The following is a 16,432-nucleotide window of genomic DNA, read 5'->3' as shown; positions in this document are numbered from 1 at the left end:
GAATTTATAAAGAAGAACATAAATAGGTCGACAAGAGCAGCATCCAGGGGTGATTGTGTTGTCCCGTTTAAGAAAAGTGTATTTGGCCAGACAGTATTTTCCTATAGAGCGTCGCATACCTGGAACGCGATCCCCTGCTTCATACGGGATCTGCCAACCATCACCACATTTACAAAACAACTCAAAAAATGGTTACTGGAAAATCAAACCTGTATTCATAATCAACCGTAATATAATCATCTGGCAGTCTTTTATTGTTACTTTTTAACTTTATTGTCTGTTTTGTTATGTTATGTTTTTTGTTTGTCTTTTGTTTTGTTTTGATTCTTTTCTTATGGATTGAATGTGTTGTGATGTGTTAACCTGGTTTACCAGAGGGACTACAGATGGAAATTAGCCTATAGCTATAATCTTGCGTATTGCATGCAAATGTTTATAAATATGCACTGTCCTTAATAAAAACATCTAAAAAAATAAATTAAAAAAAATAAAATTAAAAAAAAGGATCTCCGGTTTCCTCCCACATTTCAAAGACGTTTAGGTTTGTAGGTTAACTGGCTTAGTATGATTAAAAGTTGTCCCTAGTGTGTGTAGCATAGTGTTAGTGTGTGGGGATTGCTGTTCAATGCGGACTCGGTGGGCCGAAGGGTCTGTTTCCATGCAGTATCTGTACACAAAACCAAATCAGGTGTATACAAAGTAGTTCTCCTAAGCTAACATCACTAAGAACATATCTCAGTAGAGCATATCACAGATCTTACTGCCTTATTACTACGAGGTATTAATAAACGCACGTTAGCTTTATGTTAGTTAAAAAGTTTTGATAACCTTAAGGTTCATATTCAGACACTTTTCTGCATTTTTACTAATGCAAACTAATGCATGGAAATTAATATTGCACCAGCCAGCATTGAGTTAAATTGTGATTTTGAAATGTTTTTCATTATGAAGTAAAAATTATACTTGGCACAATCAAAGGCACAAACATTAACAATGTGGTCAGTGATTGCTCATTGACAGAAGGGGGATATTGTTGGCAAGAGCAGCATTTATGGGCCATTTCTATCAGTCCCATGAGCTATGGCCACTTCAGTTAATCACATTGCTCTGGCATGACATGAGGTTGAGTTTTCCCTCTCAAGGGCAGTAATGGATGATTGATGATTATTTTTCTAGGTGTTGCAGCAGTAGAGTTGCTGCCTCACAGCGCCAGAGACCCGGCTTCTATCCTGACTACGGGTGCTGTCTGTACGGAGTTTGTACGTTCTCCCTGTGACCATGTGGATTTTCTCTGGGATCTCCAGTTTCCTCCCACACTCCAAAGATGTACTGGTTAGTAGGCTAATTGGCTTGGTTAAATTGTAAATTGTCCCTAGTGTGTGAGTAGGATAGTGTTAGTGTGCGGGGATCGCTGGTCAGTGCAGACTTGGTGGGCGGTAAGACTTGTTTCCGTGCTGCATCTCTAAACTAAACTAAACTAAAATAAATCTAAACTAAACTAAAACTAGAAGCTTCATGCTCACCATTATTTCAGATTTATTTAATTACTAAGACTTTATGGCGGGCGAATAATCAAGCCATGCGTGGTGAATCAAAGAGATCTTTATTGTTGAAGCAAAGAGAACAACACACACACAAATGGGGGATGGCTGATCCGGGGCTCAATACTTATACTAGGGCACACACCTAAACCTCGTGACAACTCCTTCCCGCCATTACCCATTACCCCGACTGCTGAGGGTTCACATAGTAAGTGGTCTAACCACTGGGTGGCGCCACAAGTTAAATTTCCTTGCAGCCATGATTCAAATTGATATCTCTAGTCCAGACCTTTTGATGGTTACTCAGTATACTAACCATTGTCTCACTTAGTCACATCACGTTAGAAATGTGCAGCCTAATGAAGAAGCCCACTTGTACAATGGTTCACTGGTGCTTTTATTGTCACGTGTGCTAAGTGCTAACACAGTGAAATGCTTTCCCTCACAAACAGTCCAATAGAGTTTTGCCATGCCCCTGATCCACGATTAGCGAGTGTACAGACAGAGGCTATTGAGCCCGCGTACAAGAGGCGTCATGTTCCTTGGAGCCACGTCCCTCTCCTCGCCCGTCCATCTTTGTTCCCCGGGGGAGCCTCCCGCAGCCGACCTCGAGGGTGCGGTAGGCCAGACCCCGGTTCCCTCTCCTCTACCACCCGCCTCGCTACTCGCCCGTCACATCCCTCATCGTCACCGGCTCCCTCCTCCCGGTGTCTGGTCTTCAGGGGATGACAGGGTCCGGCTCTGCGGGCTCCGCCTTCCAGGCAGGCGATCCACCGGGTCTAACAAGCAGGGAGCTGGCAAGATGGGCTCCTCCTGAAGCCGTGATCACCGGGGCTTCCGTTCAGCCATGGGGGACCGGCTCAGAGGGCTCCTATCACTCATCACTACACCTACTGAAACCTATCACTTATCTCTCCAATTATCACTTGCCAAGCTTTATCTTGCCCCCAAAACTCTTCCCCCCCTTTTTCAATCAATCTGAAGAGAGGAATCTGAAGAAGGGTCTTGACCTGAAACGTCACCTATTCCTGTCTGACCCGCTGAGTTACTCCAGCTTTTTGTGTCTATCTTTTGTTTAAACCAGCATCTGCAGTTCCTTCCTACACATAAAGAAGAGTGGATATAGACACAAAATGCTGGAATAACTCTCAGCGGTTCAAGGATGCATCTCTGGAGAGAAGGAATATGTGACGTTTGGGTTGAGACTGTTTATCAGACAGCAGAGATGCTGCCTGACCCGCTGAGTTACTCCAGCATTTTGTGTCTATCTTCGGATGTAAACCAGCATCTGCAGTTCCATTCCTACACAATCTGAAGAAGGGTCCCTGACTCGAAATGTCGCCTGCCCATTTCCCTCCACGGAGTCTTCCGGACCCGTTGAGTTCCTCTAGCACTTGGTGTTTGGCTCAAGACTATAATCTTTTGTGTCTCTGTATTATTGAGAACAAATTAACTTCCACGTGGCAGAAAACCCCAGTGAAACTAGCCCACCTGGGTGCAGTACAGCAAATCTATAGAAATGCAATTGGGCTGCGTTTTGAAGCTTATTTTATGGCATAATTGCAGATTGATCACATTGCTGATCGCTAAAGCTAGGTTCAGCAACAGTAAGCACTGAGATGTCTGATTAATAGATATTAGTTACCATCACAACCTTATAACAAGAGGATCGGTGAGATTAATGTTGGTGGAGGCCAAGCCATTCATGAGGAAACTACAGACACAAGGAACTGCAGGTGATGGCATCTTGAGTAAAGTACAAAGTGTCAGGCAGGCAGCATCTCTGGAGGACAGACATAAAATGCTAGAGTAACTCAAGAGGTCAGGCAACATCTGTGGAGGAAAATGACTGGTGACGTTTCGGGTCGGAACCCTTCTTCGGGCTCTTTGTTCTCGGATCTCTGGAGGACATGGATAGGTGATGCTTCAGGTCGGGTCCCTTCTTGTCTAATTGTAGTAGGGGGAGAAAGCTGGTAGAGAGTTGGGAGGGGGAGCAAAGCCTGGTCAAGTGATAGGTGGATCCAGGTGAGGGGGATGGGGGTTGACCGGCAGATGGGGGAACTCCCCTCTCCTATATCCACCCATCTAAGGACCAGCGGGCCGCGCGGCTAAAGGAAGGAGCAACGAGCCCGGCCCCTGCTTGTCCCCCGAGGGCCAGAGAACCAGAGAGGAGGACGAAGGGGGCAACAGCGGAGACAATAGCAAAGGGCCAGAAGGAGAACCCAATCTCACCGTCCCCGCCCTCAAGGTCGGCTGCGGGAGGCTCCCCTGGGATACAAAGGCTGATGGTGGCCGGGCGAGGAGAGGGATGATGGTTCACTGGATGATCTGGATGGAGGCGACGGCTGGAGGCCCTGAGACTGAACGCGCGGATCGGACCGGACTGGACTTTGTAAATGGTGCCAAAACTGGCGACATTTGCATGCGGTCTCAATGGACTATTTCTGTACCCTTTGTAGTAATCAGGGATTGTGCTTAGGTATGGCTTATACTTTACTGAACTGCATGGAAAAAAAAAATGTTCACTGTACCTCCGTAGATGTGATAATAAAAAACCATATCCACTTCCCTACTAGTATTGGTCTGAAGAAGGGGCCCGATCTAAAATGTCACCTATCCATGCATGTCCTCTAACAATGCTGCTTGATCCACTGAGCTACTCCAGCACAGTGTTTTAATGAGAAAACCGCAACACTACCGTCTGAACCACCTTAACCTTAATCAAAGACCCTCTGATTCTTAGTTTAGTTTAGTTTAGTGATACAGTACAGATACAAGCCCTTTGGCCAACCGAGTCCACGCCGACCAGCGATCCCAATACATTACCACTGTCCAACACACAATTTACACTTGTACCAAGCCAATTAACCTACAAACCTGTACGTCTTTGGAGTGAGGGAGGAAACTGAAGATCTCGGAGAGATCCCACACGGTCACGGGGAGAACATACAAACTCCATACAGACAGCACCCGTGGTCAGGATTGAACCCGGGTCCCTGGCGCTGTAAGGCAGCAACTGTACCATGGTGCCACCGTGCCATCCATTTCTTGTTCTTGTACGTTACATATTTCATGGGGATACTGTGACTTTGAAACATGATCGCATTAAGTCAACAATATAATAATGCGCTGCATTAGTCCGATGCCTTGCCACACTGAGTGACATGTGATATGTAATCACCTTTAAATCCATTGGGATAAAGTAATATGTCTCTTGTTCAGCATTCTCGTCATGGCCTGCCCTTCACTCTTTTGCTACAAGGTTTGTCTTTTGTCTTAGAGAGGATCTCCTGAGTGGCTAACCTTATGTCGAGCATTTACCTTGTTTGCTCTTACAAACTCTCAGTGATTGAAGATCTGTCACTGGAATATAACCTAGTGTTATCTGTCCTCTGAACATTGGCAGGTTTTCAATTTTAATAGGGTGGCGCATCGGTAGAGTTGCTATCTTACAGAACCAGAGACGCAGGTTCAATCCTGACCACGGGTGCTGTCTGTGTGTAGTTTGTACGTTCTCCGTGTGACCGTGTGGGTTTTCTCTGGGTGCTCCAGTTTCATCCCACACCTCAAAGACGTACAGGTTTGTAGGTTAATTAGGTTCTGTAAATTGTAAGTTGTCCCTAGTGTGTAGGATAGAGCTGAGGCTGCGACCCGACTTCGGAGGCTCCTGCCGCAGGCCCTGTGGACTGTAACATTGGGAGCTCGCAGGTCCCTGGTTCATGACCGATTTTTGGGAGCTCCAGCACCAGCAGCTTCGTCTGCCCCGAATCGTAAGGCTTGAATCGGCCCATTCGCAGGCCCTTTCATTGCCCGGCGCGGCTGAAAATCGGCTGCGGGATCTTCCATCGCCCGGCTTCAACATCGGGAGCCTCAGTCGCCTCGACGCAACAGTTTGACTGCCTGACCGCGCGAGAAGAAGCAAGGAAGATATAAGACTTTTTACCTTCCATCACACTGAGGAGGTGCCTGGAAGAGATTCACTGTGGTGGATGTTTGTGTTAAATTATGTTAAATTGTGTGTTTTGTTGCTTTCTTACTGTTAGTCAGGTCAGGTTGGGGGGAGTTCCCCATCACGGGTACCAGTAATCCTGTGCTACCTGCTCCATGGTCAGATAGTCGGCGACTAAACCGTCTCCCCCACCTGGTTTGCCAGGTGAGGAGGGGGCTGTGGACCCCCAGCAGGACCAAAAACAAGATCTGTCAAAGGGTGGATGAGCTTCTAGCGAGCCAACGGCCATCCACACTTCAGTAGAAGTTGCGATCACTGTCATACACAGCATTGTAAGGGATGATGATAAAGCAGACACACCAAAATCCTATACTTCCAGCGGCGGAAGTCCACAGGAACTGGAGGACAGAGATGTGTGGTGCGTCAATCACCGTTCACGTTGGAAACCAGCACCACTGCGTTGATAATGTTTTCAACGATGATGAATGAATGATGAATCCATTTGCTTGAATTGAAATATTCAGTGGACTCTGAAAAACAGGTACTCTGATCAGTTCCTTTAAACAGGTCTTTTTAATGCTTGAATTTCAAATTCTATTATTTTTCTGGACTTAAGAACAGGTGCCAAATTGTGTCTTCTGGTGAGGTGTTTGAAGCATTAGTTATGCTTGTGCATCTATTTAAGAATATAAAAATCAGATAGGCAAAAGCAAAATATATTTTTGGATTTGTTTTATGAACTAACCAAAGGATTTCAAAATCTATATCTAAAATCTTGCAGAATTTTATTCTGGAACTGCAATTTATTTAAACAGATTATTGCTCATGTTAGTACTGTTTCAAGCTGTGATATTTTGACTGGTTTGCAATGATTACATTTACAGATGCAGGGCCTGTGCATAATTGAACTATGATTCTATTTTCCTCATTATAGTATTCTAAGTATATTTACTTTGAATTTCATAAGCTAAAAATTGTCGACTGACAATGCTTATTTTTAATCATGCCATTAACTAAATTAAAATTAAGAAAACTTTCTCATGATTCAAATATTCCACCCACAACACTTGGCCTAAAAAACGATTTGAAATTAAAGAATTCTATTATATTAACAATTTTTTATCAGGATGATCTTCGAGAATATCTTGAAAGGTATGTCAGATAGTAGTAGAAGCAAGGAACTGCAGATACTGGTTTACACAAAAGGACATAAAGTGCTGGAGTATAAGAATCAGGTGGCATCCCTGAGATCATGGATAGGTGACGTTTCGGGCCGAGACCCTTCTTCAGACTGAAGAAAGTTCCCGACCTGAACAGTCTGAAGAAGGGTCCTGATCCAAAACATCACCTTAGTATGTTCTCCAGAGACTCAGTCTGAAGAAGGGTCCTGACCCAAAAGATTTAATGGGAACCTTAGGGGTACCTTTTTAACTAAAAGGGTGGTGGATGTATGGGACGAGCTGCCAGAGGAGGTCGTTGAGGCAGGGACTATCCCAAAGTTTAAGAGACATTTTGACGGGTACATGGATAGGTCAGGTTTAGAGGGATATGGGCAAAAAACAGGCAGGTGGGAATAGTTTAGATGGGGCATGTAGGTTGGTGTAGGCAAGTTGGGCTGAAGGGCCTGTTTCTTCTCTGCATGACTCTATGACTCTAAGATGAAAAGGTGAGGTTTCAGGTCAGGACTCTTCTTCAGACTCTGAAGATATGCAGAGTCTATAAGTTTAAATTAAGGAGTAGGAGATTTAGGGGAGATCATTCTCCGGTTACTGTCAGTCATAGAGTCAAACAGCACAGAAACAAGCCCTTCTGCCCAACTTGCCCACACTGGCCAACATGCCCCATCTACACTAGTCCCATGTGCCTGCGTTTGGTCCATAACCCTACAAACCTGTCCAATCCATGTACCTGTCTCAATGTCTTTTAAATGTTGTGATAGTACCTGCCTCAACTACCACCTCCAGGAGCACATAGTTTCTGCCTGAACGACCTCCTCTGGCAGCTTGGTCCACATACCCTCCATGCTCTGTGTGAAAATGTTGCCCCTCACTTCATTGTTCCACTCTCACTTAATGACTGTGTGAAACTTTTCACACTATTCATCTCATTATACAGTTCCAACATTTCCATGCTGTTGAGGCTAAAAAACGAATGGAAGTCTGAAATGTCTGTTACTACTTGTCATCGACTGCGGCATTCAGACTAATGTAGTGTTTCAAATGCAGTAAAGTTATGTTGTTTATACCAACACGTTTAACCAAAAAGTAGTTAGAAATATTGTTGTAAACCAACTTTACTGCTGTATCTCATGAAGCTGTGTCGATTGAAGTCATTTACTTGATCGTGACCACTTGTACTGAAAAGTTATTGCAAGTTTCATGGAGGTGAAGATAGACACAAAGTGCTGGAGTAACTCAGCGGGACAGGCAGCATCTCTGGAGAGGAGGAATGGGTGACGTTTCGGGTTGAGACCCTTCTTCATGAAGGTGAATATTGCTTGTTGGAAACAGACATACTCATTGTTTCCAAAGCAGTGGCTGGATGTGCCAAGTCTCTTGGATATCTGCTGGTCTTGATCCCCTGGTGCCCAGCTGGCTGGCAAAATACTCATTTTGTTCGTTCTAGGCACAGCCAGAGCAAAGTAATTGGTAATGACTTCTCAGGTGACTAGGCGTTAACACTCCTCGGATGTACCTTGGCATGTTGACTCGACATTAGAGGGAAGTTGGTAGTTGAAGCTTCAATATTGATCTTGTGCACTGGGGGAATCCCACTGTTTCACATCATGATAGACCAGTGTCATGATATCGTTCATGACTAGTTCGGAAGCTGTTGATTTAATCCCTTCTCCAAGAGAATGCACAGAGGCTAGCATGGTGGGCGGTGGGCAGAAGAGCCTGTTTCCATGCTGTATCTCTAAAGACTAAAGATACATATGAAAGATGAATTACTGATTCTGCTTAATCTCCTATCACAGCTCGATGATCTTATTATTACCTCACCTACTCTTGCCAAGCTTATAATTGCTGGAGTTTGATGGTGCTGGGCCTGTACTCGCTGGAGTTTACAAGGATGAGCGGGAATATATCATTGAAAATAATAGAATAGTGAAAGGCCTGGATAGAGTGGAGAGGAGAGGATGTTTCTCCACATCCACTGTGATTGTCCCAGCAATGTATTCCACAGATTCACCACCCTCTGACTGAAGACATTCCTCCTTATCTCCTTCCTGAAGGTACGTGCTTTTATTCAGACTGGTCCTAGACTCTCCCACTAGTAGAAATATCCTCTCCACATCCACTCTATCCAAGCCTTTCATTATTCGGTGAGTTTCAATGAGGTCCCCGTTCATTCTTCTAAACTCCAGCGAGTACAGGCCCAGCGTCATCAAACGCTCATCATATTATGTTAACCCAATGATTCTCGTAAACCTTGTCTGGATTCTTTTCAACGGCAGCACATCCCTCCTCAGATCTCCTCAGACCTCTCTCATGTCAAAGCTATTATCCTGAAACTTTGGAGGAGTTGTATACACACAAAGTTCACATAGCCCAAAACTACTGAGCATCACCACATCCCTGGGAACCGCTACTCACAGGCAGCACAGTTCTACTCATGGTCCTTGGCTCCAATTACATATTAACATTTACATAATGACAAAATAAATGTAATAAACCTTTGGGCGGCATGGTTACGCAGCAGTAGAGGTGCTGCCTTACAGCGCCACAGACCCAGGTTTGACCCTGACCACGGGTGCTGCCTGTGAGGAGTTTGTACCTTCTCCCCATTCTCCGGGTGCTCCGGTTTTCTCCCACAGTCCGAAGACGTGCTGGTTTGTAGGTACATTGCCCCTAGTGTGTAGGATGCGAAAGTTGGATAATATAGTGTACAACTGGTCGATGGTTGGCTCGGACTCAGTGGGCTGAAGGGCAGTTTCCATGCCGTGTCTCCAAACCAAACTAAACTTTGCATATAGCAAATAATTCTATCTGAGTACATAAGGATGTGAATAAAAAAATACTTGAAGGTTATACATTGAAGACGCAATTGAATGATTGAAAGATACAGCCTTTGGCCCACTAAGTCCATACTGGCCAGCGATCATCTGTTCACACAAATCTATGTTCTCCCACTTGTGCATCCACTAATCTGTACAGACAGCACCCGTAGTCAGGATCGATCCCAGGTCTCTGGTGCTATAAGGCAGGAACTCTATTGTTGCGCCACTGTGCTGCCCTTAAAATACACTGGACATGGTTGCAAAGTGATGTCGAAAGCTATCCGTGCATTTTAGCATCCTGGGAGATGGGTGATTTTAACATGCAAGGCATTTTTAATAACATAAGATTTTATCCATCCTTGAAAAGTGAGGCTGGGATGTCTTCTCCTCCTTGACCTGGTAAGAGTATTTAACTCCAGCAGTATTGAGTTAAGACATTAAATTACCTGCCTTGATGTGCTTGTAAAACTTACCTTTGATAACTTTTTTTCAAGGATCCTTCTTTCCAATAATTCCATCAAGTAAAGGAGGGTTAAAGACTATTTACAGTCTCACTTCTCTGCATTTCCAAGGTTGATAATGCAGCAAAAGAGAATATAGCTTTGGACGTTGCATTATTGAAGGGTTTAGTATAGAGTAGGTACAGGCTTGTGATGGTAACTGTATTTATATATGTAGCACTTTCAATTCAGACCCACAATATCATCAAAAATTACCAATCATGTTTGTTTTAAACTTTAAATGTTCTTCTGGCATTTTATTTTTCTTGTTTGCCTGTGAAATATTGGCAAAATAAAAACATGCATTTACTTTAGTTTAGTTTAGAGATACAGCGTGGAAACAGGCCCTTCAACCCGTCGAAGCCGTGCCGACCAACGATCCCTATACACTATCTACACACGAGGGACAATTTACAACCTTACCGACGCCAATGAAAACCTACAAACCTGCACGTCTTGGGAGTGTGGGAGGAAACCGGAGCACTCGGAGAAAACCCACGCGGTCACGGGGGGATCGTACAAACTTCGTACAGACAGCACCCATAGTCAGGATGGAACCCAGGTCCCCGGCGCTGTGAGGCAGCAACTCCACCGCCGTGGAACGGTGCCACCCTTGTAACAATTTATTCTATCATTGATGTTCATAATGACCTTGAGTGGCAAAGAAGCCAATATTACTCACCTCATACATTTAATTAAAATGAGCAGATGAATGGCAGAAAAGCTTAGGATGCCAATTAATTTTAGATTAACAAATGGCGTGTGAGAACGAGAGAAATAATGTTATTTTAGATGCAGATTTAAGAAATGGATTTCTTAACACAAAACCAACCCATTACTCTCCTTTTTGCATTTATAAAACATTTATCTGGATGTCCCAATAGACAATGCAATTCTTTTTTTCTGAAATGCAATCATTATAATTAGGGGAATGCGTCAGCTAATTTACACAAAGCAAAATCTCTGAAGTAGTAAAGTGTTATTCTCTGTTAGTGATGTTGGCTGAGGAATGAATATTCACCAGTGTAATGGAAGAATCACATTACTCACCTACAAATTGATTCAGGGGAGATTTTACATTCATTCATTTGGGTGACAGGGATTCAGATTAATGCTTGGCACTTGTGGCATAATCACACAATCTCAAAAGTGCAGTAAAACTTTGTTGCTGTGTTTTGGTGTGAGGTTGGAACCTAAAGCCTTCTAACCCAAGGGGATGCTATCATTGAAACCAACACTGAAGCAGAACAGAAGAGGACACAATGTGCTGGAGTAACTCAGTGGCTTCTCTGGAGAACATGAACGGGTTGTGGATAATGAAGTCGATTTTCAAAGTCTACAGCGAGATTTAGGTCATTTGGAAGAGTGGGCTGAAAGATGGCAGATGAAGTTTAACGCTGATAAGTGTGAGGTGCTACATCTTGGCAAGACAAATCAAAATAGGACGTACATGGTAAATGGTAGCGAATTGAGGAATGCAGTTGAACAGAGGGATCTAGGAATAACTGTGCATAGCTCCCTGAAGGTGGAATCTCATGTAGATAGGGTGGCAAAGAAAGCTTTTGGTGTGCTGGCCTTTATAAATCAGAACATTGAGTCTAGAAGTTGGGATGTAATGTTAAAATTGTACAAGGCATTGGTGAGGCTAATTCTGGAATATGGTGTACAATTTTGGTCGCCAAATTATAGGAAAGATGTCAACAAAATAGAAAGAGTACAGAGGAGATTTACTAGAATGTTGCCTGGGTTTCAGCACCTAAGTTACAGAGAAAGGTTGAACAAGATTAATCTTTATTCTTTGGAGCGCAGAAGGTTAAGGGGGGACTTGATAGAGGCCTTTAAAATTATGAGAGGGATAGACAGAGTTGACCTGGATAAGCTTTTTCCATTGAGAGTAGGGAAGATTCAAACAAGAGTGTATGATTTGAGAATTAAGGGACAAAAGTTTAGGGGCAACATGAGGGGGAACTTCTTTACTCAGAGAGTGGTAGCTGTGTGGAATGAGCTTCCAGTGGAAGTGGTGGAGGCAGGTTCGTTTTTATTATTTAAAAATAAATTGGATAAGTATATGGACGGGAAAGGAATGGAGGGTTATGGTCTAAGTGCAGGTAGATGGGACTAGGTGAGAGTAAGTGTTTGGCATGGGCTAGAACGGCCAAGATGGCCTGTTTCCGTGCTGTATTGTTATATGGTTATATGGTTATATGGGTGAAGTTTCATCTCTGTCCATTCATTCTCCATCTCTGGAGAACATAGACGGGTGAAGTTTCAAGTCGGGCCCTTCATCAGACTGTTCTGTTTGGGACCTTTTTTAAGTCTGAAGTAGGGCCCCGACCTGAAACATCACTGATTCCTGTTCTCCAGAGATGCTGCTGAGTTACTCCAGCACTTAGTGTCCTCTTCTGCAAGCCAGTATTTGCAGTTCCTTCTTTCCACTGTAGAAGAAGATTGTTGGTAGTGTTAGCACTGGCAAATATGTACTTGATTGGCCACACTGCTTGGTAACAGCAGGACAGTTTCTTCCCAACTGTTATCAGGCAACTAAACCAGCCTCTCACAAACTAGGGAGTGGCCCTGACCTACCATCCACCTGTTTGGAGACCTTTGAACTTTCTTTAATCGGACTGCGTCTAGAAGTTTGGAGGTCATGATACATTAATATATAAGACATTTGTTAGGCCGCATTTAGAGTATTGTGTTTAGTTCTGGGCACCATGTTGTAAGAATGATGTTGTCAAGCTGTAAAGAGTACAGAGAAGATTTACGAGGATGTTGCCAGGACTACAGGGTCTGAGCCATAGGGTGAGGTTGAGCAGGCTGTGACTCTATTCCTTGGAGCGCAGTAGGATGCGGTGTGATCTTATACAGGTGCACAAAATCATGAGAGGAATAGATTGGGTAAATGTACAGAGTTTCTTGACCAGAGTAAAGAAATTGGGATCCAGAGAACTTGAATTTAAGGTGAGGAGGGAAAGATTTAATAGGAACATGGGGGGTAACTTTTTCAACACAAAGGGTGCTGGGTGTATGGAACAACTGCCTGGTGAGGTAGTTGAGGCAGGATCTATCGCAACATTCAAGAATCATTTAATCAGGTACATGGCTAGGACATGTTTAGAGGGATATGGGCCAAACACAGGCAGGTGGGTCACGTTGGTCGTGTGGGCAAGTTGGGCTGAAGGACCTGTTACCATGCTGACTCTGACTTTACTAGGCTTTATCTTACACTAAACATTATTCCCTCTATTATGTATCTGTACACTGTGGATGGCTTGATTGTAATCATGTATAGCCTTTCCGCTGACTGGTTAGCACGCAACAAAAACCTTTTTGCTGTACCTCGGTACATGTGACAAGAATGGAACAAGATGGGCATTGTAATTATTTTCTCTCAGAAACATACATAAAAATCATAATTACAGAACAATTCTTCAAGTGTAGCCAAATTACATGGTTGATTAAAATCTTGCATCCAGGAATAGAATTAAGTTGTGAAAAAGGAATTTGACAAACTGTGCTGGAGTTTGCAATTTTATTAAATGGCAATAATTTCCTCTAATTGTTGGCTGATAAGATGCACAGTCTTGCTATTTTTTTAGATGGCTAGAGGAACTCAGCAGGTCAGGCAGCATCTATGGAGGGAAACGGACAGATGGAATTTCAGGTCGGGTCTCTGCTTCTAGCGTGTGTTAGGTTTAATTGTTTTAACTGTTGTGGTTCAGACCAAAACTGATCTTCAATTGACAGAAGAAAGTCCTGAAGCAAATTTTCAATCACATAACCTGACCTTCAAGCTAAATACTTCAACTCATCGGCACAGTGGAGCAGCGATAGAGTTGCTGCCTTACAGCGCCAGAGACCCTGGTTCAATCCTGACTATGGGGGCTGTCTGTACAGAGTTTGTACATTCTCCCTGTGACCATGTGGGTCTTCTCTGGGTGCACTGGTTTCTTCCTACACTCCAAAGACAAACAGATTTGTACGTTACTTGGCTTCGGTATAATTGTAAATTGTTCCTGATGTGTAAATAAATGCTAGTGTACGGGGTGATTGCTGGACAGCGCGGATTCGGTGGGCAGACTGTCTTGGCAAATGAAATTCCCCGTATGTTGCAAAACATACTTGGCAAATAAAGTACTATTCTGATTCTGATTCTGATTCAGAAGGGTCTGTTTCTGTGCTGGATCTCTTAAGTAAAGTTTAAAGCTTAACAGTCAGAAACATCTAATTTCACCCAACAAGGGAAACAGTAATGGTCTAAAATCTCAGGGTAAATTCTGAGAAGTAACGCTTTTCCTTATGAAAGTGGTGATACCAGCTCACCTTAATGTTATTGTGTATTGAATTGTTAGCATGATAACAATCCGTCAGGCTTGTCATCTGGAGATCCTGCTACAGAGGGTTAAGGTGCAGGAAGGAACTGCAGATGCAAGTTTATACCAAAGATAGATACAAAATGCTGGAGTAACTCGGCAGGTCAGGCAGCATCTCTGGAGACAAGGAATAGGTGACGTTTCAGGTCGGGTCAGGTCGAGTATGAAGAAGGATCCCAACTTAAACGCCACCAATTTATTTTCTCCAGAGATGCTGGCTGACCCGTTGAGTTATTCCAGCATTTTATGTCTACCTACAGTGGTTTAAGGTATTTGCAATGACCAGGATTCAATGGTCTGAGCTATAGGGAGAGGTTGAGCTGGCTGGGACTCTATTCCTTGGAGCGCAGGAGGAAGAGGGGTGATCTTATAGCGATGTACACAATCATGAGAGAAATAGATCGGGGTAAACGCACACTTTTTTTTTTTTTTTAATTATTTTTATTAGAAGCAATTGTACAAAGATAAAACATTCGGCATCTAAAATGTATACAATTATTGTACAGCTTCATTTTGAACCTTGTAACCTGAAAATGAGAGAAGAGAAAAAAAAATAGAACAAGAGAGGGAGAAAGTGAGAAGTGAAAAGATAGCTCGAAAAAGCACATAGAAAATACCCCTAGACTACCAAAGTAATGTGGCCAAAAGGAAAGGAAAGAAAGAGGAAAGTGGAGATATACCTGCCCTTCATACCCCCCCCCCCCCCCCCCCGCCCACCTCACCCAGCCCAGGATCGGATTTTAATTTAGATTTGTGTTGCGCCATACTATCCTTGTAAGAATTCGGTGAAGGGTGTCCATGTCTTGAAAAATTGATCTGGTTTTTCCGCCACGGCAAGCCTGATATTTTCCAAATGTAGTGTCTCGGACATGTTTGTAATCCACATCTTCACTGTAGGGACTGTTGTCTGTTTCCAAAATTTAAGTATTCGTTTTTTCGCCGTTATCAGGCCATAGTTAAGGAAACGTCTTTGAAATAGTGTTAGCTCAGAACAGGTTTTTGACGTACCTAGTGTGATTAATTCTATGCTGGGGTCCAATTTTATTTTAAGTATTTTAGAATAAATATAAAAAATTCCGCTCCAGAAGTTATGTAATTTTGTACAGGAAGCAAAGGAATGGGTTATGGTTGCTTCTTGGAGGAGACATTTATCACAAATAGGGGAGGCATTTGGGAAGATCTTATTCAATTTAGACTTTGAGTAATAAAGTCTATGCAGTATTTTAAATTGTATTAGCGAGTGTCTAACATTAAGAGAACAGTTGTGTATATATAGAAGACTTTCCTCCCAACTATCTTTTAAAATTGTTAGACCCAGTTCATCTTCCCAAGCTCGCCTAATTATTTCCGACGATGGGATTTGTATATTTAAAAGGGTATTATAAAGGTACGATATTAACTTATTTGAATCCGAGTTTCTATTCATGCATTCGTCTAGTATGTCTGGAACCATATATTGACAGTCTTGGGTATATGATTTCACACAGTCTCGTATTTGAAGATATCTAAAGTATTGGCTACCTTTCAAATTATATTTCGACTGTAATTCTTGAAATGAGAGGAGAGTCCCCATCTCATAATGGTCTCCCAGCTTTTTAATTCCTAAGCTTTCCCATTGTATAAACGCCTTGTCTAAAGTAGACGGTTTAAACGAGGGATTATTGGCGATTGGTAAATTTCTCAATTTAAGGGTTGATTTCACCTGTTTCCAGATTCGTAAAGTGCTATGGATTATCGGATTTTTCTCATGCTGATTTCTTCAGATTTATTGGAGAGAGAAGAAATGCGCCTATATTAAAAAGCAAGTAATCTTCCCAAACAAACGCACACTTTTTACCCAGAGTAGAGAAATTGAGAAGCAGAGGACATAGGTTTAAGTTGAGAGGGGAAAGATGTAATAGGAACCTGAGGGGTAATCTTTTTACACAAAGGGTGGTGGGTGTATGCAACAAGCTGCCGGATAGATTTTTCTGTGTTTTACTCATATTTGCTTTAATAAATAGTTATCTGTGCTTTCTCCATTCATTGATCCTGATCCTTGAATCCTGCAACCATTCCGTTACAGTAGG

Source organism: Amblyraja radiata, chromosome 5 (assembly GCF_010909765.2).
Source record: "Amblyraja radiata isolate CabotCenter1 chromosome 5, sAmbRad1.1.pri, whole genome shotgun sequence".
Taxonomy (NCBI): Eukaryota; Metazoa; Chordata; class Chondrichthyes; order Rajiformes; family Rajidae; genus Amblyraja; species Amblyraja radiata.
This window is presented reverse-complemented; position numbering follows the sequence as displayed.